Here is a 26,506-nt window from a genome sequence, read left to right as displayed (position 1 = left end):
ATTTACTTTTCCTATCGCTTCACCATGTCACACGGCCCTTTATATTTAACTATACTTTATTATTAATGTGTTTTTATTAGTTTCTGAGCAGCAGGGGTAAAGTGATAATGGCTGCTTAATTTCTTTGGTACATTGTCTAGTAGAGCACTGGTGTATTAAGATGATAAATAAGCATTGGATGCTTATTTGATTATGTTGCAGTGTTTGTAATATTCAAAGAAAGCAGAGAAACTTGAAAGAAAAAAATGTCTGCTATTGAGAAAATATAATTCACATTTCTGTAAAAGAAACTAGTCTTGTGTGTGTGTCACCTGCCAAAGGGCCACATATTCTAAGCCATATTAAGGCTCTATAAGGAATAAACTATACAATTCAGATGTTTTAACCTTTAATTTGTATTGAGATACCATGAACCAGAGAAATAAACAACTCGTGATAAAAGTGAATTTGAAAGAGCAAAATTGGAAATGAGGCTGCAGCTAGAGAAGATAGAAAACAGTAACAATTTTCTTTTTCTGAAAGTTGAGTGACACTATTGTACTTATTACATTAAAATACAATTTATATTTTTAAAATGCATAAAATATGAAAGCATGTTTATTTAAGCTAGCAAATCAATCCATAGTGCAAGCCAAATGTTCTTAATCTCCCTAAACTGTACTGAAGTAACCATTAATAATAGCAAGACTTGTATTTTCCCATTATAGATGAATCTCATACGGACATACATAACAGTAAGCACACATATATGCAATGTTTATTGTTGTGGCTGTTAACAATGAAGGCTTTTATACACATTATGTATATATTTTTATTATTTACATAACTTGCTTAGCTTAAACATATTACTGCTATTTTTCTGAGTAAATTAATACATATCTCATTCAGATTGGATGTAATTATTAAACAATTCCACCACCGATATTATTTTGTTTTTCTTTTTGCTGTTATAAATATAATAAAATTGTAGCACATAAAAATCCTTGCAGTAAAAATGACTGCATCTATGTTATGTCCTGGCTATTTTATTAGTATAAGCTCATTTTAAAATATAGGATTTTGGGGCCAAAAGCTATGCTATTTTAAATTTTAACAGCTATTGACAGATTTTTTTTTTTTAATGCCAATTCCAAGATTACTTCAAAGGTCCTCCAAACTTCAATTCCCTTCATCGCTTGTGAGAATTCATCACTAGATGCTATTCCTTTTAATTTTTTTGGTCAAGCTAATGTGCTACATTAGTTTATTTAATTTGTATTCCTCTGACTCTGATTATTAAGATTAAGCATCTTTTCAGATGTCATTGGTCATTTGGACTCCCCTTGTGTGAACTGCCATATACTTTAGTCAATGTTACTGGTAGGCTTTTAATTAGTATGCATTTGTTATTTTTATGGTAGGCATAAATCCACACTTGTTATTTTTACGAGTATGTTAAGCATTAGTCCCTTGTGTACCATTTATGCTGCAATTATATCCCAAATTAATATTATTCTATATAGTAGTTTTTTTATGATTTTTGCCATACAGTTAAATAAATTATATGTAGTACCATATATGTGTCATTTTGTTTATGGCAGCTGAGATTCCTATATTGGTTAGGATGATCTACCCATTTATAATATTTAAAGATTTTAAATAAATGCTTGGAATGTTATAAATATGAGGCAAACAAACTTGTGAAAGAGTTTGTGTGGTCTAGCCTTAGAGCTGAGTAGCTGTGTGAATTTGGGGAAATTTCAGAGCCACTTTGTAACTCCTTTCTTAGTACTTAGTTTTCCAGAACTTTGGATTGACAATAAGTCAAAGCATATCCATATATTGGAAGCTAAATATTGTATTTTCTCTTTGGTTAGGGTTAATTTCAGCCAAGAGAAAGCCTTAACAATATATTCACATGCCTTCATATCTTCCCAGGGCTTTGATTGATCTAGGTAAGTTATCTGTGAAATGGGATTAATACCCACAGATGATTGTGTTGTATGTATTATTTGAGACAATGTTTTGGATAAGTGCAAACTATAAATCAATATGAAATTACAGAAATTATGATCAAATTCTCAGTTTATATAAAGTTGAGATCTAAAACTAACTTGTGTTATGCCAGAATAAAGATGTGAAAATTGCAAAAGAACCTCAATTAAAATCCTGGGCCATCTGATTTATATGCCCATGTCTATGCCTATGCTTCTCTCTCTCTCTCTCTCTCTCTCTTTCTCTCTCTCTCTCTCTCTTCTCTCTCTCTCTCTCTCTCTCTCTCTCTCTCTCTCTCTCTCTCTCTCTCTATCTCTCTATCTCTGTCTACCTCTATCTCTGTCTCTATCATCTGTATCTCTACCATCTCTGTCTCTATATCTTTATCTCCAGCTTTATATATCTATCTCTAGCTCTATATCTTTATCTATACCAGAAACTATATTCCAAATACTGTACTAGCTGCTTTCATATTAATTCTTAAAACAACCATAAGGTATCATGAGGGAAATCCCTTGAGCTATTTATCAAAATTCCTTGATTGTCTATTGGTAAATTCACCAATCCTGGAGAATTCAGACTTTCACCAGTGATTGGAGTAAGAATCCCCACCAATATTGGTTAAGTGGGTCTGGCTATCACCTTCCAATCTTAATCCACAAGTGCAAATAGCAGATAGAGCAAAACTCACCAGAATTGAATGCTTTAGTTGCTCACTCACAGTTAAGCTGTTTTGTGTTTGTCTGATTTTCTCTTGATATGAAATAGAGATCCATATATCATGTTTTGTTCTCCCCCAAAGTATTTCAGATTTATAGTGGAATGGGATCCAGCTACCTACTGAGTCTCTTTGATCAACTATTCCTACAGAGTTGGTTATATACCCAGCAAGGATCAGCATAGAAAACTGCAATTAAGCATTTAAAACTGTCATTCCCTACTTAAAACTCTTCAATGTTTCTTTCCTTTGCCTTAGAATAAACTATGGACTCTTTACATTTGTTTACATAGCCCTACATCTTCTAGCACCTGATTATCTCTCCCACCCATGTCACGTCACTCTCCCATTTGCTCAGTGTTCTCTAGACAGACAGGCCTTCTTTTGATTCCTCAAAAACAGTAAGTTTGTCCCTTCTGACTTGCTTGAGTTTATTTTCCTAGTGCTGCTTACCATGTATCAGTGTCAACACCTCTTCCTCAGAAAAGTCCTCCCTGTTTATCTGATCTGAAGTACACATGGGTCACTTTCTATTGCTTCTTAAATTAAAAAAAATTCCTTGCATGACAATGCATTTTTATATGTATGTTTTGTCTCCCACAGATAGATTCCTATGAATTTTTAAAAGAACTTAAAACATTGAAGAATTTCCCAATTAAGAGATGGAACTGGGATTCAAACTCATGCTCATATATTAACCAGTGTTTTGTATGTGTTGAGAAGAAGGGTATGGTCAAGACTGTAAGATGTCGCCAAGAAGAGTAATTGAGTAAAATTAACTAGGGTTTATATGGTTTAGTAAAAAAGTCATTGAAATTTGCAGAAGTTGTTTATCTCCCTGGAGTGATGGGGACAGACACCAAATTCTATTCAATTGAGGACTGAAGAGTAAACAAGTTTTGAGGGAATCTATGCAGCGACAAAGTTTGTCTAAGAATAAAAGTAAACAGGAAAGACCTGAGTCTTAGATATTGGTGGGAAGGAGCCAAAGGGAGATTTTGTAGTTAGAAGAGTGGTGAGAGGGCTATTCCATTGTGCCAGGTTATCACCAAGATGGAAGGAGTGGAAGTGAATGAGAAGGGTTAAGGATCAGATTTAGAACCGTTTGGAAGAAAGACATGCAGTTTGGCATAGTGGTAACAGTTAAGTAATTTGGAGGTAAGCAGACCTAATTTAAACTGATTAGCATCAGTTTCCTTCACTGCAAAATCAAAGATTTAATAGCTACTTTGAAAGTTCGTTGTTACCACTTTGATAAAATCAGAGTAAAGCAGTCATATATGCTTAGCATATTTTAGGAACTCACTATGTGGCCGCCATCATTATGTAATAGTTAAACAGCTTACCCAAAGTCATTTTTCTGGTAAGTGCTGACCAAGATTTGAACTTCTAATGCAAAGCCCAGTGACCTAATCTACTCTGCCCTTCAAGATAAAGTGCTCCCTAGATATCGTCACATATATTTATCTTAAAAGGGAGTATATTTTCTCTTACCTCCAAACACACACTTGGCAATCCTTCGAGCATTGCTGCAATGTTTCACATGAGGTATTTAAAGTGAAAGGAAAACATAAGCAACTGCGTTATAGGAATGATTCACCTAGGATATCAGTGTAGTAATTGTTCAGGGAGACGCTGGATTATTTATCGACACTGCAGGATTAATTCATGCCACACAATCTGAGGGTGGATATCCCACTCTACAAGAAAAGAATTTAGTTGTAGACTATCATATTTGTCCCTGTAATAAATACATGGTTGGTGGCAAACAAGATTCACTCATGAAAATGAAATATCAATAAAGGTGTCAAGGTTAAAAGCTAGCGAATATGTAGCATATTCCATGTCTTCTTCACCCCACCTTTTATCCTGCTTGTTATTATATCTTCTACATACATATACTTTTTTTTCTAAGAGTATTGGCTTTGAAGTCAGTCCTACCAGATCTAATCCTTGATCTACACTTCATAAATTTTGGAATTTTTGACACGTTACACAGCCTGTTTGAGCACCAGGTTATGCATCTGTAATAAGTGGAAAGAAAACCAGCATCACAGTGTGGCTGACAAAATGAAATTGTATAATGCAAGTTCCATGCTTTTTATACAGCTTGTATACTGCATGCCTTAGAGAGAGTTGCCTTTCTCCCTTCTTCATCCAACTCACTTAATCACGGAATTTTATAATAACTATACCTTCAGTGAAGACTACTCTTAAATGTGTATTTCTAGTTTCATGTTTCCAACTGCCTCTTTTTTTTTCTGCAAGGCCCAAAGCAAATAATATACATCTAGTTATAACTTTTAATGGCAAAGCTTAACAATGAAACTTCCTCCTTTAAATCTTTTATTATCTAATTTTTCTCATGATATTTTTCATTTTTACCCTAATCCTTGTTCCCAGATATAGATTGTGTAAATTAGAATCTGTACCCAAATCATTTTTAGCCAGGCATAATTTCTAATCCAGTGCTCACTATCATACTAATTTGGTATATAGGAAATGTCTTGACAGAAGAAGTTACATGAAACTAAGCAATTACATTTATTAATTATACTTATTAATGAAAACTAAAATGTAAATTATTGTGGGTTTTGGCAATTAGCACCATGTTAATTGTACCCACAACATCATTATTGAAAATACCTTTAAATATTCTATAGTCATATATTCAAGGGATAAATAAGACACTGTGCATTTTTCACTGTTGCTCATTATTTACATGTTTGTTTGTTTTTTTTATGAAAAACAGTCACCACATCATATTGCCACATAATTTTGAGATAGAGCGTGTCTATTTTTTTCATCTGTCAAGTTTTTTGGAAAAAATATTTTTTCCTCCTTCTACAGTGCCATATCTAGAATTACCATTTATTTCCCAGAATAGCATATTTATTTTCTATTCATAACATGTAATTCCTTTATCATCTGCCTATGCTGATTCACTATCAGCATATTTCATATTTATCAGCCCATTCCATTGCCATTCATAAAAGCTAAAAGAATTGCATTTTCACTTAAGGAACATAACAGCACACACTATTTCTTGTATTGATGATCAGTGCCGCACCACTTCTAACTACACATGAAAAGCCAAAACATTTTTATGTGACATGCTGATCCTCAACTCTGTAGTCCATACAATAGTAGTCATCATCATATTTTCTGATCTATATCATCAATTTAGGTATTTTTCTGGAATGTAGAGATTATTAATAAGGTGCTTTCAAATTTACTGAAGAAAGGACTGTATACATAGATGACATTATGGAATCGTTATTCCAAATTTAAAAATCTTATTGAAAATGTAGTTAGATGTAGTTTAAATGTGGTTCTAGTAACTACATTTTTTGGTTTACATTGTCAAACAAAAAGTTCTCATTTAATATTATATATATATTGCTCATTTTCTAAACTTTAATATACCTCGCACCATATATTGAAATGAACTCTAGTCCCTGATGTAAGTGTGAAAGATGAAAGGAATGAAATATTTGTTTTTACAAAACAAAAACAAAAAACAAAACCCACAAAACTTTGCTCTTTTCTAGAATTAACTTGTACTATTTTCAGATTACAACACAAAATGTGTAAAAAAAAAAAAAAAACTTACAATTTTCTTTATGACTGAGTGAAATTGGAACTATAATGGAAAAAAATTTATCCTGACTCCATTAAACATTTTTCACTGGTTAAATTAAACATAAAATTAAAATGAATTTTTAACTGGTTTAATTAAATATGACAATTTCACAGTAATTTATTGTTTGGAATGGTCAAGTCTGTTTCACCGAATACTTTCCCTAATCTTTAATGCTTATCATATTTAAAAATTAAATCTGCTTTAGAGGTTTCTGAATCCTTATTTTACAAAATACACGGTTAAGAAAAATATATCTGCTGGAAGTATACAACATATCAGTAGAGAATAAAGGTAGCATCTCTGCATACACACTATTAAAAATAACCAATTGGAGTTTTGATTATTAAAGAACTCAATTAATAAGTGAAAAATCTGGCTTAAATTTTAGAAAAATAGAGTTCCTACTGGGAAAATCAAAAGAAATGGGTGATACACTATTTGTTTTGTACAAAAATTGTGGGTATAAATTAAATTTCTGAAATTATAATTAAGTCATAGAGTTGGTTCCTGTCAAACCTAATTATATTGTTACACAATCATAACATTCCATGATAATGAAAATAATTCTTCAAAATTAATATTTATATTAATACATATATGATTCATTATTATAAATACCTATTTCAAAGACAGTATCAATGATAATACTATTGGTTTTCCTTATCTACAGGTGACAATGTAGATAAATCTGAGATATTGGGTTTATAATAGGATCATAATTCTCTTAAATAAATTATTGATTTTGATGAACTACGAAAGCCACAAAGGAATGAAGTCTGTTCTCTTTTGCTTCAGTTATTATAAGTTTTAGCATTATGTCTAAACCAAAAGATACTTAGCAAATATATATTAAATGAATGTATGAATGAATTTCAAAGTGATGCTTCAACTATTCTGATTTCATTACTTAATGATTTTTCAGTACACCTGTATCATATGAAGCCCCAGTTATCATAACTAAGACATTAGGTTAAAAAGAGCAACGCTAAGATCAATAACTACCTTAAGTAAGACTTAAAAAAGAACTATGATTCAAAAATTCCAATGTTCAAGTCAGTATGGACCCAGCCTCAAGAGACAGAGAAGTCTTTTCTGAAAATATATAATTAAACAGTGTTTAGACAGAAGCTCTAATTTTCCATGGAACTAAATGCCACAAAATTACAGCTGTCCAGTTATAGCTGGGTTTAAGGGCTCTCTAGAAGGAGCTTTTTGTTGGGTTTTCTACAAACATTTAGACTCAATTTTAAAATGTCACCTTTGCCCCCTTACCCCCAATTTAAGGCGACAGCAAAAAAAACACAGGGTGTATTTTTTGACTTTTTAGATTTATAATCAACTTTTTATTTCTTGGAAAAATGCCCAGTTCTTGCCTACTAGAATAGTAAGGAAAACAGGGAATTATTAGTTTACATTGATTGTTTAAGCTCAAAGAATTCCCAGGCTAAAAAATTCAAGTAACACTGTAAAAGCTAATTTAATAAGGGTAAAAACAAAACAAAACAAAAAAAAAAACAAATTACAAGATCACAGGGAAAGGCATTCTGTCTTTCCAAAAAAAAAAATTTAAGAGCTATTGATACAAGAGTTTCATTGTACCACCTCTGGGATGTCTAGAACATGCTCTACACCAGTGCAATCTGATAGCTCCTTAATCTTCCCAAGTGAAATACAAAGTGTGACTATAAATAATTGCTTTTTACAAACAAGCCTATATTTACTCCATCAAAAGAGTGGTGTCCTATAAAATGGACATCCTGGGAGAGGGTCTATTTATTTCATCACACAAAGAATTTGGAAAGCCTCTTTCATTGTATTTTCTCGCCAACATATGAGTCATGCAGAAAAAACAACAACAGAAAATCAATCTTAGAACTATTAAAAACATGGGCTATTTGGGGGCTAAAATGGCCCAGCCTAATTCCATCACTGACATGCTATCATGAGTCTTGGTTCCAAATGAGCTCCATCTTTTTTCTCAAATGAAATCCAAATTTCAAGTATAAAAGCTTAGCGTTACAGAGTGAGTCAATAAAATATACCACAGATTATAAAAGCTACTTCCCAAAGAGGTTTTTCAAAATGCCTAGAGAGATGGGACCAGCACTGGGTTGGGAATGTACACTCCCAGGTGACTACTGGCATACAGGCTTAAAAAAATCAGCTATATATTTTTTTAATTGCACTTTGTAAATTAGTGTACAGTAAATGTTAGAATCTTTTGCTTTTGTCTTGTTTTCTAATATACATAATACACAAATAATAAAGGGGTACCCTAAGAAATGATTTTAATTTGTGAATCTCTATGCCTCTTTTGCACAATACTTATAGTTTTGAATTGGAGTCAATAAACAAATGTAGAATTCTTTATTGTACCTGCATGACAATCAGAAGCCACAGGATGACAAGAGGGGGGTCTTACCTTGGGGTTTGCATCAAGCTCTCTGGCAAGGTGTTGGACCCATGTATGCACATTGTCATGTGGTCTTTGTAAGGAGTCATTTCTGTCACTGATAATTTACTACTAATATTTTAGAACAAAGCACCAAAGTCTCACCAAGGGAATTAAAAAGGAAATGGGCAAGGAGTCATGGATAGCAGGATTATAGCACTGAAAAGTTAAAGACTATCTTCAGAGAAAATAAAATAATACATTTTCTTTTTCCTCAAATATAGCTTTAAATTGGAAGTCAAACTACCTTGCAGAAGTACCAAATATTCCAGGCAACTTTCTTCTAATATTAAAATCAAATAATTACAGGAAATTATTGATTTGTATTTCATTTTCAATTGCCACAAACATAGGCAAAGCTATTCCCTTCTTGTGTGTTTCCCAAATTTTGAAGTGATTATATTTCCTAAAAGTAAACTCTAAATAAAATCAGATAAATAAGCTCAATATATGCCAAGCTCCATCTTAAACACACTTGAAATGTCACTTTACCTTCAGAATATCATATATTATACTTAAAAGTTAACCTAATTTACGAGGGATACCTTGTACCTAGAAATCATAGGTGCAATCAGCTGATCTACAGTATACACCTTCTTAATCTCATTACTAAAAATGCTGTACTTTTCTGCCACTCAGTCTCAGAGAAACACACAATCAAATGCTAGACACTTAACACGATTACATGCATGGATCATATAATGAGAGAATACTATAAACTGAAAAACATTTAAATTTTTGTCTGTTCTAAACATTAGCTATTGTGACATTACGTCCTAAGGATGAATTACAAGCAGAAACTGATCAATTGTAAGCTTTACTCTGCAAATGCAGTGTATATTATAGACTAATTGAATGAAGAAAGGTTAAGAAGAAAAAACTGGGTAATACCAAACTCTTCAAATTTGGCCCTTGATAGCGTGGGCAATGAGTTGTTTTATACCTAAAACACAATAATTTGTTACAAAAGAATAATTTCAGAATTGTCATGGCATTAAAATGACTTTGATAGGCATTAAAGCATTGAAACATATTAGAGTAGAAGATTTATATCCTTTTATTTAATGCTCAAGGGTAAAAAAAAAAAAAGGCAAATGATTTTGCTTCTGTTTATAATCCCAGTTATCCTAAGTGCTTGGTTTAATTTGTTCTCTTTATTACTAAATCTAGAAACACAAAAATATGATGATCATGCATGTTCCTTTTAAATACGGATTAAGGATGAAGCAAACACGATAAATGGAATTCTTTTCATTAAACTGATATTGTATATTTTTATTGAAAGACATAAATGCTGTCTCTTGTGACCAAAACAGTAAAAGTAAAGCTTAATATGCTTACCTACTGTGTACTTAATTAATTAATTAAGAACACATATATAGGTTGTCAGAATATTAAAGTCTGAGCTGTTCAAAACGGAACCCCAAGTTGTTAGGGCCGTTATCGGCACACTGTCAACTCTGAGAATTCAAAGCAAAATCGATCGATTGATGGAAAGTTTTGTTTGTGATGACTTGGATTTGGGAGACGAGGAAAAAGAAAAACCTATCTTTATTTTAAAATTTATACAATGGGATTACAGAGCACAATGTTTTTATGGAACATAAAAACTTCAAAAGTATTTTCGTTTCCGATGTTAATAAATTTCACCTTACTAAGTAGAAAACCAGTAAGAATCTAGCTCCTGCTTCCAATGAAGAGACCTAACAGTATTTTAGCCCCAGAGAAGAAAGAACTTATTTCTGACATAAGAACGTAAGATATGCTTTTAATCCACAGAGGGAGGAAGGCACCATATGACGTCTGAGAGCACAGGCCGGTGGCCATGATCCCTATAAACTAAACTGCTTCTGGGTATTTGGGTGATGGACTAAGGTCCAGCTAGGCCAGTGACTTTCAACCAGGGATGATTTTGCTCCCCCCAAGGGATGTTGGAAATTTCTGGAGACATTTGATTGTTATAATTTGGGGGGAAAGGGCGTGCTACTGGCATCTAATGAGTAGAGAACAGGGATTCTGCTAAACATCCTACTGTGCACGAGACAGTCCCTCACAACAGAAGTTAACTGTCAATAGCACAAAGGTTAAGAAACTGTACAGATTCGTTGTTTCTCCCTGTTGACAAATAGCCAAGGTTACGGTCACACCTACTGATAATCTATGGTTCAAAAAAAGCCTCACTGTATCCAGTAGCAGCTAACCTTCACCTGGCCGTTAACAATATCCTGCATTCGTATCACAGGAGAGAAATTAGAGGTGGGATACATAAGTGAGTGCCAATACTTTTTTCTTTGTGAATCTAACTTATTCTCAATTTTAAGGACCTTGATTAGCTTCTGGGACTGGGTTAGGGAGAAGTGAGTTCATCTGCTTTCCCCTGCCCATAAATCACATGTTGACTCAGGGTTTCTTCAGAACAAGTAGAGAAGAGGTAAGATCTTCAATGGTGAAGAAAGCAGACGGTACTTAGAGGAGATCAAGGAGGAGAGAAAAAGAGTCATTGGTGAAACAAACTATGTGGGACAATTCACTTTTATGTGCAGGGAGGTCAAATTACTTATTTGCAAAATATTCTGTGTTATAATACAGGTCCCTCCCATTCATTATTCTATACACTAGATACGTATTCCTTCCTCTGTTCTTCCAGACACATAAGAAATGTGAAAAAGTCATTCAAACAAATATTTTTAAGGACAAAGATGTCAAGCAATGATAAAGAAGGAAAGTACAATCTCATCCATTTCTATCAGTGACACACTATTGTTTTCTTAATCACCGTAAACAGAAAGGTGCTTGGCAGGTAGCAGGTACTCAACAAATATTGGTTGGATGAAGAACTGGTTCATTATCTAAAACATAAACTCTTTAACACATTAATACCCCACCTCTCTTTTATCCAGTTGTTTTCAAACCAGACTTTTCGTTCTTTATAGCTTTTCTAACATTCTTTTCTTCCTTTCTCTTCTGAATGTGCGTCTCGGACAATTTCATTCTTGCCATGGTTTCCTGATTATTGCCCGTGTCTTTAACATTAACATTCTTTGACTACCTTGCTGCCAAGGTAGCCAAACATGCTCATTTTAAAACAACCTTTCTGCATATTTTCTACTGCTATTTAGCACATTGAAAAGTTCCCTGTTGTCTAAAATGAGTTTAACAAATTGTGGTTTATCACTTTAATTTCACTAATTTGGGATTTCACAGTTTTTAAAATATGTTTCTTTGTTTTTGTTTTTTAAATCCCTATTTGGCAAAATAGGTAAGAAGGCCAGTATGTCATAGAGTAGAATTGTCATTAACTAGGAATTAAGAGACTTTAGTTGTTAATCCAGTTTTAACATCAAGCAGTTGTGTGGAATTCTATAAATCTCTTAGATGGTAACTGAGATATGTCTCAGTTGTACTACAATATTTTATGTCACTATGATTTTGGAGAGGGGAAAAATATTATCTGATATTTGGATTCCAGCAAAACAAAAACAAAAACAAAAACAAAACCCAAAAAACCAAAAAACGCTTTTTGTGTAACACCTTCATGAAAACAAAAAAACAAAAAACGAAGAAGCTAAAATTTGGAAACACAAGGCCCATTTGTTTTTTTAGATATACGTTTTATAGAATAGATTACAGAAAATATTAGGAGGATGAAAATAAATCATGTGCCACATAGTTAAGGGGAAATTATTCCCCATGAAGAAAACAAGTTTAAAAGTGTAACGTTTTTCCCACTCATCCTGGCTTTGATCAGTCCAGCTGCCTTTTTTAGCAGTCAACAAGCCATTATCACTATTATTGTGTTTGAGTCATCATGGCTTGGAGATGGACTGCTTGAGGAAAATGGCTGGAAAGAAATACATACACATACATTGGCATCATTCTTCTGTCTCTTCTTTCTAGTGGCGTTATTTTAAGTCAGGTTGGCTCTTGTCCAAAACAAAACAAAACAAAAAGCAGCAGTTAAACAGCTGGTACCAATTATACTAACTTGAGTGGGACTACATGCTTCAAGTGTCCAAGTGGCAAACAGGGCTGGATGATATAATGGACTTGTTATTTCGTAACTTGACCGTGGTGCTTACACTCAGTTTGCACATTGGATCCCATTTAAGGCAATCTGCAGAATTACATACCTTCACTCTCACCATCAAGTGTTACTGTTTTTGTGTGTTTTTTTTTTTATAAGTTCAATAAATTAACACCTAATTGTATATATATACACAACAACCTTATCTTCTGGGGAAGAAAAATGAGAAAACTGGATAAAAAATTTGGACAATATTTGTCTGATGAGTAATATTACATTTTGACATTTAGCATAGGGATATGAAACTTTAGAAAAATACTATAATAATGAAAAAAAATGAAATGTACATTATAGATTATTTTCCTAGCATCAAAAATTATTAAAAGTATAGTTCCTCTCAAGCTCACTAATAGAAATCGTAGAAAAACTAAGTGTATTATACATTATTGATTCATTTTCAAAATATTTGTCTTCAGAAGACATACCAGGACATTTCCTAACATTCTTACACTTTATAGTCTATAAAGTTGCCTCATTTTTTAAGGAACTTAGATTGTAACTCTAACCATCTGAGATCTATTTCTCTAAAACTAGGAAGTAAATGTTGGCAATATTAACTAGAATTTGGATAGGAAACATTCCAGTTCATAATTTTAGTCCCTAAGAAGTTCTAAATTTGGCAAGATAGACTGGTTTTAATATGTTCTACTCTGAAATAGAAACTCTCTTAAGTTTACTTTAGGAAAAAAAAATCCATTTCTCTCCATCAAGACAAGCATCTCACAAATCACAAAGAGGATTTTGTAACTAGGCAACCAAGGTCAGCGAGACTGTGACCAAAACCATATGAACACACACCAGGAAGAGTGAGGACTCGAGCAGCAAGGAAGAAAATTAATGTATTTTGATGCAATCCCTTTAAAACCTATCATTACCTAGCACTATGCAGATGTACACTCTGAAAAATAGCTAATAAATGTTCCAGCTCCACTCTTTGAATAATAAAATTATATTGTATTCAAAAGATTTCCCATTATAAATATACCCTGCAGCCAAGAAACTGGAAAACAAATAAATAACAAAACTCTCAAATAAACATTTTTCTAACATAGATGATTTCATTAAATAGTACATGAATATATGATTCTCCTAAGCAAAGACACATGCTCATAAAGATCAGAAAATTCACTTATTTCTATAGTTGAGGTTGTTAAGATGAATGAAATGCTTCTATGAGTTCTCATAAACTTTTCCAAGTAGCTGTACTTCATGTTTGTGTTTTTCATATTGACACAGAGCATAGCATATTGGTCAATTGTACAAAATTATACCCATCGGAAGAATTCTAGAAGTTATCAAATATGACTAAAAATCACATACTGTTATTGATTTTAAGTTGATTGTAGAATTGCTAGTTTTAGAAGCTCCAAAACTGTCGGAGGCCTGTAGCCCCAAGTAAGTTATGTCAGAAAATTATATTGAGTATTGCAGTCATTTGCACTGTTAAACTGCTGGAGTGTCTCAGAGGAGGAGCATGCTGGGAACAGCTTTAAAACTTGCACGTGACTTCTATGGTCTTGAAAGTCTCAGCTGAGTATATTTGGTAGACAATTTGGATACATTAGGCTGTTATTCTGTTTGCTTACTTTCCATCTATTTTTCCTGAAAGACAGCTCAGATCTGTGAAAAGGGACGACCACCAAAATGCTCAGAGAAACTAAGTTATCCTAGTTGAATTAAAATAACATTTAGTTTTATACATCAGATTTAAATTCTTCCCATCCAAACCTAATGATGAAATTCATGATGCCATTTTAGCAAATACACATCTTGTCTAGAAAATATAGCACATGTTGGTCAACAAAATGAAAAAGAATGTAGGATGTACTTGTGGGATCGAAATTTCAAAATGTTTTCACATATTGGGAAGGCACTGGAAAGGCACAGAAAAGCATTTTTTTAATACCTCTTCTAACTATTCTTCCCACTTCTACTTTTGCCATTTGCACATCTAACTCAACATCAGTGAGGACACAATTAAGAGAAATCTTGTTGCTGATCTAAAGAAAAACCTGTATATCACAGTAATGCTGTGCTCAGTGGATCTTAGTGTTATCATCTTAGCACAGACGCCTGACTCAAAACTAAAGACCACAGTCTGAGTCTTTCTACGTGATATAGAGAAAACGTATTTGTATGTCTACGAGTTTATAGGTGAAATCATAAGCTGCTTGGTTCAGCGGTGTTTTCTGAACTTATAACCTTTCCCTCCTAGCTGACCCACAAGACGGAGTATGATGTTATATTTGCAGGGAATCTAGGTACATTTGAGAATTTACGTCCCAGTGAGACGAAGAGTAGGGAAGTAAGATTCAGTAGTTCAGGCTCTGGGTGACAGCTAACTATATCAGAAGACTATCAAGCGCAATAATAAAGTTCACGTACTCACCATATTATCAGCCAGATTGTTTTTAATGCATTTGTGATAAGAAGATTAGATATGGAATGAAAACCATTTATCTATATATCTGTATATTTTTCATAGATTTATTGTTATGACTGGCTATGTGGACATCATCGTAAAGGTCTCCTTTTGCATTTTTAAAACCAAATCTTTAAAATGCTATATGATTACAAGCCAAATTTAAGTGGAAACATAAGAATATTGCATAATTTCCAAAGAAATTTTCTATAAGCCAAAACTTACCAAGAACATTATTAAATGAATAACAGTTCTTCCCTAGCACAAAAACTATGTATCCATGAGTTTGGCATCTGCAGATTCAACTAACCTTGGATTGAAAATAATAATAATAATAAAAAAAAGTTATACGGCTGATGATCTGTACTATTTAGTTAGGCTTATGATGATTGCATGTGCATCAGACTACACACTTTATTTTTGGTCATTATTCCCTAAACAATACAGTATAATAACTCTTTACATAGCATGTGTATTGTATTAACTATTATAAGTAACCTAGAGATGATTTAAAATATACAGGAGGATGGCATAGGTTATATGCAAATACTAAGCCATTTTATATACCAGGGACTTGTATACTTGGGATTCTGGTACCCACAGGGATCCTGGAACCCATCCCCCTCAGATATCGAGGGATGATTGTTTATCCACATATCTTTTAGTAATGAAAGTAAAGTTCTTTTAAAAATATTTTACTCAAAACTCATCCTTTGGACTGGTGAGAAAACTGTTAAATATTATTTTAGATGAGAATCATTAGTTGAAAAAAATTATCATTTCATAACATGAGTTTTTTAGATTTTATAAATATGTAAATACATTTTCTTTAAACATGTCTATAATATCTACTAGGCCTTTTAACTTGCCATAAAAGTGAATGTGTTTCAAAATGGATTAGCAATAAGGTTTTCATGCATTTCTAATTTTGACAATAAATTTTGACATCTGTGAGCCAGATGGAATTAACAAAATAGTCCCTTTACATCCTGTGTTGCTCAAGAGAAAATATTAATAATACCTATCATTTTGACCTCAAGACAACCATAGTTTTATTATCTGAATATTACATCGTTTTTTCACATTTGCTTCTAGGACAAAGTAATTTCCACATCAACAGCTTTTTTAATCGTGTCTCGTTCTTGAAGAAAATGAAGAATTAATGCTTAACAAAAAAAACGGTAACTACCAAAAGATAGAAAACTTTCATACTACCTTGATAATAAACTATTAATACTCTGGCTTCCACTATAAAGCTACTTTTCTTACCACTATTTTATTATAACTCTGGTAGACTACAGACATAAAGATAAATCAAATATTAACTCAAATTTTAAATTAAATGTTGATATTTAAATTTCATAGTTAAATGCAAACTTTAGAAGATGTTACTTAGACTATCTAAAATCGTATGAGTTGTATACTAGAAAAACAAAAATAAGTAATCCACAATTTTCAGCTCAGTTCACTTGGCAAAATAACTTTCAGCATAAATAATTTGACTAACACAGTAGTACTTCATTTTGTTTATCTTGTTCTAGGCATAATCAAAGCAAATGGACAACTGATAGAAGAATGCACTTACTGGAGACATTGCAAAAGAAAACAATGAGCAAGAAGACAAATACTTTGTCAGTCTAAAGAAGAAATTTATTAAGAAATTGCTTGCATTTGCAAAGGGAGGAAAGTGAGAAACTGTATAAGAAAAAAAGAGTTTTTATGGGTTCTGGAACTCTTTGGATATATCTTTATTTTAATTCTGAATGTTTAATGTTGAATGTTTGCAAGTTAACATTTCCCACTACACTGGAGTCTAGTAAGGAAGGGATAATGCTTCATTCATTGCTGTAGACTAAGAATTTAACAAACTGATATTCAGTTTTGAAACAATGCAATTTTGATAAATGGATGGATAAATGAATGAACTGCTTTCATCAGTTCCATCAATAATCACTGGTCTTATTATTGAAAAATTACAACAGTGTATATATGTACATATTTGTGTGTGTATATATATATATACGTGTGTGTATGTGGTAGTACCTATTTGTCTGTCTGTCTGTCCTATCTTATCCTATCATAGCCATCATCTATTAATCTTTTAATAGTACTGAAAGCCTTAACTAAACACTGTTTTTCTTCATATGGGCTTAAATGAGAATATAGAGACTACGCAATTTAATACCCCATCCCATGTATCCAAGTGTCAATATTTTTCCTTAACTTGTAACTGTTTTTTTCTCAGAGGGTTCACAAGGAAAAATAATTTTATTGGTCCAACAATGCTGGACACGTTGGTTAAATAGTTATACACATTATATTTATAAATAATTATGCATAAAAACTCATACCCATACAACAAAGATATTATATTAGCACTACTACACAAATGAGAAGCAGTAAAATAAAAGGAATTGCTTAGATCCAGAAATGTACCCATATCCTCAACTGTGAATTCAAAATCATGTTTTCTAGATCTATTCTATCCTGGCTAAAAATAATTGTCTGATGGTTAAACAAACAAATGAAATGCATAGTAGAATTAAAATAGGCATATTGGAGTTAAAATTTTAGCAATGTGCATCTCTGGGACTATATTATTTTTAATTATTACAGAATACTTGGAGCACACAAGGTATATAGATAAGCGTGTTAAACTGAAAAATAATGTATGGTTCCTTCTAGATGGACAGGCACCAGGTAGCCTTAAATATTGGAAGACTGCCTTTGAACCACACAAGTGTTATAATGTCTGTTCTGGAATGGCTGTTGGTCTTTTATTTTCAAGGTATAATCACTGCTCCTCACAGCAGGCCGTGCGATATCTATCCATAAATGAAGGCCATCCACACAGTGTTAAACTATACTATCTGCAATATTTTTAAAGTTTATCCTTTTATTTTGATTTTTTATTACCTTTTGTGTTGGTTTAGTTTTTCAGTACAGCTCTACTATGGTATTCTGGCAAAACTTCATTGCCCTGTGGTCTGGCTCAAACAGCATGATTGTTTCCAGAAGTGTGGAGACGTGATTTCATTTCCCTTGTCTTTTTTTTTCTTCCTTTTTTTTTTTTTTTTTTTGTTATAAAAACTATATGGTAGAATGAGTTTGAGATGCATTTGATATTTCCTATAATGAAACTGAAAAAAAAGCACATGCTGAGGAATAGGGAAGACAGTTATAGATGATAAGGTGTCATTTTCTATCTGCTTTAAAATGTTATTTATTCAGGTCATTGTGTGGTAGTCAGGAGAATGAATTGAGTATTTAAATCCGATTTCAAAAAATTCCCTTGCCACCATATTACCTCCAATTTGCAGAGAAGGATGTGATAACTCTATACAGTTACACAGTTTCTTTTCATACTGTATTAAAATATTTGCAATATTAGTTCTCATTTATTGAAGTTCACAGTATGAGTTCCCGGGTCCTTACATACAGCAATTTCTAATATGAAGTGTTCATACTTGAACAATCAGAACAATGCTGCAATTAACCTTTTGCAAATCTTTAAACATAAATGAGTAATAGACTTAAGATAGTCGTACGGTTTAAAATTTTCAAATTAGCCTCTGTGTGTTCAAACGTAGATGAGGGAATAAGAATTGGCGATTTTTTTTTTTTTTCTCAAAGAGCCAGACAGTAAGTAAGTATTTCAGCCTTGTGGGCATTATGGCCTTGGTCACAACTACTCATATCTTCCATTGTAATATGAAAGCCACTACAGTCGATACGTAAATAAAGAAATGTGGTTGTGTCCTAATGAAACTTTATTTACAAAAGCAGGTTGCCCACTGTAGTTTGCTGACCCCTGATGCAGATAATTGTTCAGTATTATTGGCTACATAGAAATTGATATGAATATTAGTCTTAAGAATTTCTTTCTGAAAATTAAAAATGTTTTAAAAGATAGATGAAAGACTATGAGGTATGTTGAGACATGATTCTGATCTGTAGTCAAAATAATCAGAAAGCCAATATTTAAACAATGAAAGCTTGTGTTCATGTACCCTCAAGTAAACAAATCTCATTCCTTATAAAATCTCCCAATTTTAAGCCTGATTTATTAAAGCAATGTATTTTGTTTACTATATACTTGTTTAGTATGACCTCAGAAAGGAAAAACAAGGTATCAAGAAAATAAAAAGTAGTCCAAAATATTCATTTCTCAAATGTAACTGGCTTTATACAAATTGGAAGAGGAAACTGCTCTACTAAATGATTCTTTCCGCAATTGTATGGTGCAAGGTTTTATATATATATATATATATATATATATATATATATATATATATATACACACACATATATATTTGAATTAGATCAAACTTGTTGAGCACACTATTAATTTTCCTATATTCTAATTTATTTATTTTTTGTCAGCATGCCCTATCAATAACTGATAGAGGTATGTTGAAATTCCCCACTTTGATTTTAGAAATGTCTATTTCTATTTTTAGGTGTGTACATTTTTGCTTTATATTCTTTGATGCTTTGTCACTAGGTACACACAAATTAGAACTGTTACACATTCTTGGTGGACTGTCTATTTCATCATTATGAGATATCACTCTTAAAAGTGGGGATTTGTAGGGCTTGTATCTGTAACTTAAACTCATTCACTGATTTTAGAAACTTCTCTTAACACCTCCACTATTGATTCTGTACAATCATGTTTCTCATCTTCTTCTAGGACTGCAAATTAAATGTATATTATACTTGTTAGTAAATATCATGTAGCTCTGACTGTGCTGTTTTTGGTATATGCCACGCTTTATTCTCTGTTCTTTAGTCCATGCAATTTGTTGAATGATTGATTTTAGTCATGGGACTCTCAGTTCTTTGCTCTAGCTGGAGAGGAACCTAGAGGCTCGTCTGTTTATTGAACTTTGGTCTATGTCACAAAAAGACATAGTAGCATTATAGTCATTTTATATTCTTGCTAACACTTAGTAATGTAAGTTCTTTTCACTTTTTCCATTATAGTTTTAGGTGAAGTAGTGTATTGTGTTTTTAATTTTGGATTTCCTTGTTAGTGACTTAGTACATCTTCTTATGGACTTATTGACCATTAGTATATTTCTTTGGTGAAGCCTTTGCTTGTAGCATTATTGTCTTCTTACTGAGGTGTGAGTGTTCTTTGGATACAAGTCTTTTATTGGAAACACATATTGCAAATATCACCTCACATTCTGTGGCTTGCGTTCTTAGTTCTCTTAGTGGTGACTTTCAAAGAGGTAAAGCTTTCAATGTTGAAAAAATTCTGCTTATTTTCTAAAGACTCATGTTTTGGTGTCCTATTTTGGAAATATTTCTCTACTCCAACATATTGAACACTTTCTATTGTTTTCCTCTAAGATTTATATTATTAACTTTTACTTTTACATCTATGATCCATTTTCATTTGATTTTTGTATACTGTGTAAGATATATGTTGATGTTTACTTTCCCTTCATAAAGATATAGATATTAGTTGTTCCAATACCATATGTTAGAAGACTTTTCTTTCCCCAATTGAACTGCTTAGAAGTTTTATTTTAAAGCAACTGATAATATGTGTATAGGTCTATTTTCTAACTCCCTATTCTTTTCCACCGTTCTATGTGTTTAGCCTTTCACTAATACCATATTTTTGATTACTGTAGCTTTATAAGTCTAGAAATCAGGGAATATAAATTCTCCAAATGTGTTCTTGTTTTTAATATTCCTTTTGTTGTTCTAAGTTGGTTTCATTCTTACATAATGTTTCCTCAATAATGCTTTCCTTCCCTGTGCCATAAATATTGATCCTTTGTCCTCCCTCATAAACTCAGACTCAGAATCTCTTTCCCAGGCACCTTGACTTGCAACAATTCTATTTTATATATCCCAAATCTAAGGCTTTTAAAAAATAATTGGAGATTAATGTAAATATATAGTACATGGCAAAGATGTTATTAGATCCATGCATTTTTAACTGAGAGCCTCCTAGGCTCTATTAAGCGTTATTTGCTTTCCCTTCCAAACCCGTAATCCGAGTCACCATTCTCTTTCCAGAATGCAATCATAGCCTGCTAACTAGTTAGTATGTTTTATCACTCCTGCTTCATCTAGTCTACATAATGTTGGGGAATATTTATTATGTTTACAGAAATCATATCATCTCACACTCTTGTTAAACATGTAAAGTGGATATACATTGTACAAAGAAAAAGAAATGCCACATCCTTTATTGTTGCTAAACAAGTGTTGCATGCTTTCTCCCCTTTCTATATCTCCAGTCTCACATCCATCGACTCTCTTCCTTATACTTTATGCTCCAGGCTTAATGGTTTTCTTTCAGTTCCTAGAATTTAATAAACTCCCACAGAGGGATGTTGCATATGGTGGTGTTTTCTGCCTGGATTGCTCAACCCTCCAATATTTTCATGGTTGGTTCCTCTTTATCCTTCAAATTTGTTTAAACATTCTTTTTGGATCACAACATAGGTGCTCTGTTAGTCTCAGTCACAAAGCTTTTGTGTTTCTTTCACAATATATATAGTAAATATCATTTATCTATTTATTTTGACTTTCTCCTGTACAAGAGAGATTGGTCTGTCATGCTGCAGTATTTCTGAATCTGCAGTGATTTGCAAAACATCTTGAAGACAGTCATGTCAACATGTGTTGAATTAAAGAAAACCTTTTGAGAGCTGCTGGAATCCCTTTGCTTCTCCCACTCTCTTTTAAGACAACGATTTTCAAAGTTTATTTACTTTTTGCAGGCTTCTTTGTACTTTGCCTCTGAAGTAAGATATGGCACCATTGAACAACTCTTCTTGTCATTATCCTATTTTCTTCTTTGACTCCACATTCTCTAGCCCTGTTGCTTAGTCAATAACTTTGACTTTGTCATTTTCCTCACTCTTTTGTTCTGTAATTCCTTAAATGTGGGTATTCTGTAAAATTTTGTTCTTTGGCCAAATCCATGGATTTTAGCTGTTGCTAACGTCCACTTTTCTCAGACCCAGTGTTTTAGCTTGCTTGGGTAGCTATAACAAAATACCATAGATTGGGTGGCTTAAATGGCAGTCATTCATTTATTTCTTACAGCTCTAGAGACTGGAAAGTCCCATGTTCTAAGTGCTGGAAGATTTGGTTCTTGGTACAGGCCTGCTTCCTGGCTTGCAAACAGCTGCCTTCTCGCTGTATGCTCACATGGTAGAGAGAGGAACCTCTGGTGTCTCTTATTATAAGGTCGCTAATTCCGTCAGGGGCTCTACTCTCATTACCTTATGGAAACCTAGTCACTTTCCAAAGGCTCTACCTCATAATACTATCATATTGGGGATAGGGTGTTAGTGTAGGACTTTTGGGGGGACACATTAAGTCCATAATACCCAGTTTCATGGTTTTATTTTCACCTGCCATATGGATATCTCTATCAGGATCTGAAGGACAATTAAAACTCAATGCGATGTGAACCAAATCTTGTACTTTTTAGATTTTCATTTTTAACTTATAGCTTTCCAGGATCCAGGGTCAATGGTTAACATAAAGTAGATCCAGCTAATTATTGGAAAATGGATGAAATTATCCCAAGGCCCAAACAGCTCCTCCTCATTCCTCTTTTACTTCTCTAAATGTCACTGGTTACTTTGGTTAGAAACTAGTTACTGGTTACACTGGTTACTTTGGTTAGAAACTTTGGGGTCAACTTTGTCTTTTTTGTGTGCTTCTCTCTCAATGTAATGTCCACTTAAGCAATATTTTGTTAAATTCTATATATTTAACTTGGAAGTGCTCCTCACAGCTATCAGTTTCTTTTCTAGACTGATTCCTCCCTGTAAGTCTTCCTTCTGATTCTCATAAACCTTAGAGGTTTATGAGATCCTCTAGCATTTTGCTTATGTCTCGTTAACGTCACCAATTGCATGTAAGGCTTAGTACACGTTTTAGCAATGTTTAAAATAAAAATGTGTTTTCCACCATCCTTATTAAATCATAATTTTTGAGAGCAAGGACTGAGTCTTGTTCATCTTTTTAAATATCACATCACACACACACACACACACACACACACACACACAGTGGCAAGAACACTCCATATGGTGCTTAGTTAATTGATGAAAATATCTGATTTGAATTTTTCCTTCAACCAATCAGATTTCTCCAAGTTATAAATAAATGTGTAGAAAAAATTAACCCAGGAAATTTCTACTCTGCTTGTGGCAACTGAGGAATTTTAAATCTGTGAATAAAACAAAAAGGAATACCCTTATTTTGTTGTAGATTGAAAAAAACACATTGCTTTCACACGATACTATGTAAAGACAAAAAACTACTTTTAGCTGCAGCATTTTTTTTTAAATTAGTTTCAGGTGTACAAAACAATGTCCTAGTTAGACATTTACACCTCTCACAAAGTGATAACCTCCCTCCCCCAATCTATTACCCCTCTGACATTGTATATAGCTGTTACAGTTCCATTGACTATTCCCTGTGCTGTAATCCACATCCTGTGACCGTATATATATTAAATTATAGTTGACATTCATTGTTATTCAGCTTCATAGCTGAAGTATTTTTGACTTTAGTCTACAGCCTAAGGGATTCCCCCTTCTTCAAATGACTTAAGTTTCAAACAGATAAAGGGGGAGATATTGCCAATATAGGGTTATCCGATTTATTTGTTTCTAGAGAGGCAGTAATGCAGAGAGCTAAATTTTTCTACCACCACTTAACTCCTCACTAGACTTGTCTATTCACTTCTATAGCTTTATTTACAATGTATCTGCTTGACTTTGCTCTTAGTTTATTCCCCTGTCATGATTATCCACTGACGCTATCTGTTTGATTAAAAGCAAACCTCCATTCCTATCGACAGTTACTAAGCCATGCTTCTTAGTTTAGCCATTTACAGATTTGGAAGAAGATACAAATTCATACTCATATAGACCACATCTCTACATGGTGATGTGAAATGTATTAGCTATTAACCACAGATTTCTTCACATATATGACTGATTAATCTATTTACACAACCTTTTACAACGTGAACTAACAATATTTTGTACTGAGCATTTCAACAAGTCAATTTTCCTACTATACAAAGAGCACGTACAAGTTAATTTAACAAACATGATGTTTCCATATATAAAATGATACTTATTAAATAGCTTAAAAATTAAAGAAAACATTCATAAAGAAAATCTCAATTTCATTAGAAAGTGTACAAAAACAATTTTGATCATGATTAAACTGATATTTATTGAATATGTTATGTGGTGATTACTGTGTCATGGATAATATATTAAGCAAGCCAACAATGTTCTTGTTCTTAAGCATGGTACATTTTGGTAAGCAAAAGAGACAATTAAAAATAATGAAATACTTGCAGAATTTCATAGCCACATACGTGCTGTGGGATACAGTAGGCTGAGATAGCATAACAGAGAGGATAAGCGATAGTCTAGAGGGTCTGGGAAGGCATCCTAAGGAAATGATATTTACATTCAGAGCTGAAATTAGAAGATTTATTTTGGTAAATGAGGTAAATGTCCCACATCAACCTACTGACGAATAAGAGAACTTCATATGTATAAATATCATCCAGGCTTATCTATAAATATAGAGAAAGAAAAAAAAAACACAAACTAACAGTCCAATAGTGGATGACTGATCAAGTAAGTTATAGTACAAACAGCTGATAAAATACTATGAAGTTACTAAAATCATTGTAAAATTTATATTGATCCCATGAATATCTATACTCAGTCAAAAATGATTCAGTACACATGACCCTTTTTTAACAAAGCTGTTTTTCTCTCTGAAGTACCTTTTGATACCTTTCTCCCACTCTCAGACTGATCTGTCCTTTAACAAACAATACAAAGCAGACAACTTCCATAGCTCCCTATAATTTTTTTCTTTCCTGGATTATTTTATGACTACTTTGTTTAATTGGCTATATATTGACACTTTAAATATTTTTTCTACATGTTAATTGGCTATTTTTAAAACATTAAATTTTTAGGAAGGTAAAACTTTTGCAAGTAGTATTGGAGGTTTTGAAGATATATATATATATATATATACATATATATATATATATATATATATGTATGTATATATATATCTATTTTTGAAGATATATATATGATTTTTAAAAATCCCTTTAATTTTAGTGTGAAAATATTTAATGTTATAACATGCAGTTTTCAAAACTCCCAATTTAGAAGCAAGAATTATTCAACTTGATTGACTACATATCCCCAGATTGTACATTTTTGTTTTAACTTCATGCAGTGTGTAGGGCTAATTAGTATAAAAATGTTTGTTAATATAGCACAAATACTTTAATCAAAAAGGGCCCGTTTGGTTAGTCTTTCAAACTGCTGTAGTCCTTATTCAGCCTCTGTAATGTTACTAGAAATGGTAAAAAGACAATTCTTAAGCAGTCTGCAAAGTGAAAAATATTTGCTGACTCTTTCTAAAACTTTAGATTGCTGACAAGTGTGAAGAACACCCTAGACTTCTTTCTCCTCTTAACATGTAAAGCTTTAGCTACAAGTACTAAATAATCCAAGCTTTCACTTTCCGAATTAAACAAACAAACAAACAAACAAAAACAGCATTTGTTTAATCTGGCACACTCTATGGATTGACTTCTATGCACCCATTTCTGCCAGTTGCAAAATGTTGTACAGCAGGTCTTTGACTAACATTATCTCATTACACACTACTTGGTTATAACACTGATGAGATGCCTTAGGAAACTAACTCTTGTTTATATGAATTAGACTATGGAAAAATTGGTTTTATTATACATCCATTTCCTTTAAAGTCACAGAACTTATCAATGACGTTCGGTGAGGGCTTACAGTAATACGATGTGTGGCATACAGGGCACAACACTAGACTTAGCTGTTTTCTGAACAGGTAATAAAAGTTACAATGTAGGATAGCTTTGGATATGGGACCAGATATCATGCATGTGGGGACAGAGCCCCAGAGAGCAGTTTCCAGGCTCTCGGCCTCACATAGAAAGGTGCTGGCTCAGGTAGTAAATGGCCATCAACTGTGATTGGATGGCCATCAGCTGTGGCTAGTTGGCCGTCAGCTGTAACCAGTGAGCCATTGGCCACTAACATAACTGCCGTGGCTACACTAGCAGTAAAATGGAGACTAGCAAGAAGATGGTGGCTGAGCTAGCAAGCGGTGGAGTGTGGATTGTGGATTGCAGAGAGGCG

The sequence above is a fragment of the Rhinolophus hipposideros genome (assembly GCF_964194185.1).
Source record: "Rhinolophus hipposideros genome assembly, chromosome: 16".
Classification (NCBI taxonomy): Eukaryota; Metazoa; Chordata; class Mammalia; order Chiroptera; family Rhinolophidae; genus Rhinolophus; species Rhinolophus hipposideros.
The sequence above is the reverse complement of the archived record's forward strand: the minus strand, read 5'-3'. Positions refer to the sequence as shown.